This window comes from Phragmites australis, chromosome 12 (assembly GCF_958298935.1).
Source record: "Phragmites australis chromosome 12, lpPhrAust1.1, whole genome shotgun sequence".
NCBI classification, from domain to species: Eukaryota; Viridiplantae; Streptophyta; class Magnoliopsida; order Poales; family Poaceae; genus Phragmites; species Phragmites australis.
The window spans coordinates 62,629-68,083 of NC_084932.1; positions in this window are offsets into that span (position 1 = coordinate 62,629).

The following is a 5,455-nucleotide window of genomic DNA, read 5'->3' on the forward strand; positions in this document are numbered from 1 at the left end:
TGCCTCATACCCTTTGTAATATTTAAAGCAATCTTCTAACATAGTCGGACAATAAAAACTAGCCCTCTTTATCAACCACTTCATTTTAATAGCCGACTGATGTGTACCACACATACCTTCATGTACTTCACCCATAGCAATTTTATCTTGCTCCGAACCTAAGCACTTTAGAAGCAACCCATCTATGGTTCGGCGATATAATTCACCATCCAACAACACATTTTAAAGCTTGCCGCTTAACTTTCCTATCCACCGATGAACTAGGGTTTTCTAAATACTTAATCATTGGTTTTCTCCAATCTTCTATTACGGACAAATCTGAAATTTTGGGCAAAACCGAACTCCCCTCTTCTTGTTCTGCTGAAAGAACTTTAGCACAAGCCAACAACAGTTTTTCTAACACAAAGAACATCCCTCTACTTACTCGATAACGGGAAGCTTGCTGCGCTAAATCATTTACCCTCATATTATCTTCTCTAGATATGTCAGTGATGGTGAAATCATCCAAATCTGCTATAATATCTAAACATCTATCCAAATAGCTAGTTAGTGACCCATCAAAGCATTGAAAAACTTTAGAAATCTGCTGCACAACTAATAATGAATCACCAAATGCTTCTATATGTTTCACGCCCATGGATTCTAAAATTTGTAAACCTAACAAAAGAGCTTCATACTTGGCTTGATTGTTGGTACAAAAGTATTCTAAGCAAACCGATGTTTCAAAAACAGCACTTCTCGGTGAAATTAAAACAATACCAAATCATACTAATCAATGCATCATTATTAATATGATGATCAACAATAAAATCAGCAACAATTTGGCCTTTGATAGATCTTAACGGTTCATAAGCCAAATCATACTCAATCAAAGCATATGCTCACTTTCTGATTCTACTACTCAAAATTGACTTTTGCAACATGTATTTAACAAATCAGTTTGGTATGCAACCACACAAGTACTAGAAAGCAAGTAATGTCTCAACTTGGTGCATGTATAATACAAGGACAAACACAATTTTTCCATAAACATGTGCCTTGTTTCCGCATCCAAGAGACGCCGGTTCAAATAAGTGATCACATATTCTTTACCTTCACTTTCTTGCGTGATGACAGCACCTATTACCGTCTCTTGTGCAGCAACATATAGCCGAAATGGAGTCCCGGCTTTGGGTGCCTTAAGTATGGGGTGTGATGACAAGTATTTCTTGATTTTATCAAATGCATGTTGATGATCTGCCCCCCAAGTAAAATTGGCTTCTTTCTTCAACCAAAGTATAGGAGTAAAAGCACTAACCTTGCTGGATAAGTTAGATATGAACCGCCTCAAGTAATTAACTTTTCCTTGCAACTTTTGAATATCTCTTTTTGATTGTGGTGCCCCTAACTTATCTATGGCTGCTATTTTATTGGGATCTATCTCTATGCCTCTTTCATGTATTATAAAACCCAAAAACTTACCCGCCAATATACCAAAAACACATTTAAGTGGGGTCATCTTTAGACCATACCGATGCATCCTTTCAAAAGCTAAACGCAAATCGGCGAAATGATTATCCATAGCATCCGATTTGACAACAATATCATCAATGTATATCTCTAAGATAACACCAAGCAATTCTTGAAAGGTTAAATTCAAGACTCTTTGATAAGTAGCACCGGCATTCTTTAACCCAAATGTCATAACAACCCACTCAAATAAGCCAACAAAACCTGGACAACGAAAAGCCGTTTTAGACATATCCTCTTCGGCCATAAAAATTTAATTCTAACCCGCATTGCCATTCAAAATTTTGAAGACATCAGCAACTGAGCTGATGTGGAGTGCATAGTCAGCTTTTGTTTTTCTTTTTGATTTATTTCTGGATACTGACATCATAATTAGTATATATTACGAAGTAAATAGATTTCTAGTGTAAAAATATTTCTAATAATAATAATAATTAGAAAATTAATTTTTAATAATGTTTAAGAATGTTTATAGGTTTATTTAATTCTATTTTATAGTTTTATAATTCAAATAAATGCTAGAAAAATCCCAGAAAATCATAGATGACTTTGGAAAATTCTAGAAAATTCCTAGCAACATAATTTCATATGTAGAAAATCTTTTTAGCTCTGTTTTAATCTTTAGAAATTATAACTTGTTAACTGTAGCTCTGTTTTGACTCATTCTTTCGTCGATTTGTCTAGGAAAACATGATCTTGTGTATGATGTATATTTGTTGTGTGATATTTGCTTATTTTTGGATCTTGGTGTTTATGTGTTGCCTTTTCGATTATGTTTGCGAGTCGATGCTAACATTCTGGAGGAGCAAGAAGGACTGCAGGATCAAGATTTTGAAGACCCAACTAAGTTCTATGAAGGCAAATTATGTTCTTGAACATATTTATCCTAGTTTTAAAAATATTTTATTTTACAAACATGCATGCTAATAATTTGTTTGGAATCCCAAGAGTCAGGATTTACCCTAGTTTTTCCTTAATCATCCTTGTGGCCCTAGTTATGGTTTGGGTTATGGAAGGGTAGATGATGCATAGCCTTGCTTTGGGGTAGTAGTCATGATAATTGCTTTGCGAAATTGATAATGATCCTATGCAATAATGATAAAAAATGATGGAATAATTTTTGTAGCAACATGGCATAGGGATTTGAGCATGTGGTATGAGAAGATCAGTACGGGATGTAAGGATGAGAATGTGGTAGTCTTGTTCCAATCTAAGGACCGGTTCATGGGGTGACCTTTCTATGTTTATAGTGCAACCACAAGCCTAGTATGGGACGGGGCTAGAAAAATAATTTGCTTTACTCTCAGTATAGTGTAGAGTAGGCAAATGAATAGGGAATGGATGAGATGTCCTGGGATCTGTAAGGCGCAAGAGGGGGCTTCCGTTCTTGAGGTGTATTCACGTGGTGGTGAAACCTTAGCGGGTATGTATGTGCTGAGAGGGACATTGTAAAGGCTTTGCAGTATATTCCTAGCGCACACCTTGAAAGTGTGTAAGTATTTTCTGTCAGCCAACAGATGCTTAGCAAATGGGAAGAAACGTCTTGTGGGTAAAGTATGCAACCTCTGCAGAGTGTAAAACTGGTTAATCAGCTGTGCTCACGGTTATGAGTGGCATAGAAAATCTACTATGATTAGAACATGATGGTTTAGTTAGATTGATCAACTATGATGGTGGGAATCATAGTTGAGGTGTGGTCAAATATAGTGGTGGAACTATGATTGAGGTGTGTTCAACCTTGATGATTAGAACCTTGGTTGAGGTGTTAGAAACTGGAAACGTCAAGATGGTTGGAATCTTGAGGTGGTTTGTTATTTATAGTTACTTAATTAATTGTTATTGCTTTTCAAATGCTTTTAAAGTAAAATGCAGATTTATGCAAAAAAAAAAGCGATATTGCCATACTCTTGTGAAAGCCTTCATATGCATACTATTTCCTTCACACTTGCTGAGTATGACAAGTGCTCACTCTAAGATGGATCATTCTAAGATGCTTTCTACGTCGATCATGCCTGTGGAAGAGTCGTAAAGGATTAGAGTATTCATAGTTTGTTTAGGTTCTACTGCAGTTTATTTGTTTATTCGACCCTTGAAGGTCTCTCTTGTAAAATGATTTATTCGATTAAGATATAGATATTGTAATGAGTAATGATTTATTCGATTAAGATATTGAAGGTTGTCGGTTGTATCGAAAAAAGGCAAGTAAATGTAGAGGTTGCTTTGCTTCTAGCTTTAACTTGCTATTCATTCTACCTCCACCTAAATTTTATGTTCAGAACCATGATCCAATTAATATGAACTGATTAATTGATGTTTTGATGAGGTGAGACACGATTACTTGTTTATATGTGGTTATGTTGCCTTATGCTCTCATATCCATGAAGATTGTTATTATTGTGGTGTATGTGGTTCATGAAGGCTATGAGGTGATGTGGTATTTACAGTTTCATATGCATTCATTTGCATTGCACCTCATATGAAGTAATATGTCGCCGTTTGCTGGCCGCGACTTGTACCGGTACGCGCCGTACGTTACCCAAGGAGGGGTACGGTGCAGCTTTACACCTTGTTGGGTGTAAAGGCAGTGGACATGCATTTGCATTGCATTTGCATTTTGCAATACTTAATTGAATTATTTCCTATTCTTGAAGTGGATGTTGAGAAGCGAATGCCTCTCCAGAAGATATGAGGATGTGGCTTAATCTTTTAGATGAGGTTTATGATAATCTTGGATGTCTAACTTGGTTTGTTTTTATGCTATTGTTACTCTCTTTTAAATCGATGTCTAATGAACTTGTAGTTTAAATAGCTTGTTAAAACAGTTTGCTTGCTGAGATTTTATATCTCACTCCTCTTAATAACCTTTCCAGGTGCTTGATGCTTGCTTGCTTGGACGGGATGGGAGTAGCAGCACTTCTACATGTTATAATCACACATATTAATGCAGTAGTGGTGTTGTAATAATAATGCAAGTGTTGGAGTTGTTTAGCTCTTAGTGTTGCTTAGCATTGGTAAACTTGTTTTAGTTTGCTTTGTTGGAGGTCAAAAATTTAATGCCTTAATGCATTGGTTTTGCTAGGATACTTATGTGTTAGTGTGCGGTTTTATTTAAGCACCCTATATCTATGTTGTTGCTTCCGCTTTATCTCGAGTTTAGAGGAGGTGCTGCCGAAATTTTATAATTTTGGCAAGTCAAGTAGAGTAGTTTGTAGTAACATTCCAGGCTTTCGCGGTGTCTAGGGTGTTACAGTTGGTATCAGAGCCTAGGCTTTAGATTCTAGGCGAAATAAGGCTTAATTTGACACACTTGCACATGTAAGATGGGTAGAAGGGTTGTTTATTTTATGCTTACTCTGCTATGCTTGTTCTATCTTGTGTTTATGTTCTACTTGAAGTTGATGTATGCGTGTGGTTTGTTTGTTGTGTGGCTGCAGCTATGCCACCTAAGAGGCGGAGTCAGGCTCAGGCCACAGCGAATGATTGTAATGCACAACTGCTAGCGGCGATGCAGGCGATGCAGAATGAGCTGAGGACGTTGAGAGAGGCTAGGAATCAGGATGCTCCTATTCTGGAGCAGGGTGCTATTGCTTCTGATGGCCCTGCTAGTGGTGTTTCTTTAATCTAGTGGATTGGGATGAAGCTGGATCATTTTGATGGCAGTGGCACTCCAGTTCAGGCCGCTGATTGGTTGTCCTACGTGGAGGACAAGATGGAGGTCTTCGATGTGCTGGCTCAGGACCGTATTCGCTATGGCACTCAGTTGCTGAAGGGTGAGGCCCAGATCTGGTGGAAGGGAGTGCAGTCAGCTCACACGGCTGCACATGGACCGTTGACTTGGCCTGATTTTGTCAGGCAGTTCGAGAGGAGGTTCTACCCAGTGACCTTTCTGGACAAGATGAAGATAGACCTGCATAGCTATGTGCAGGGTAGGAGGACAGTGTCTGAG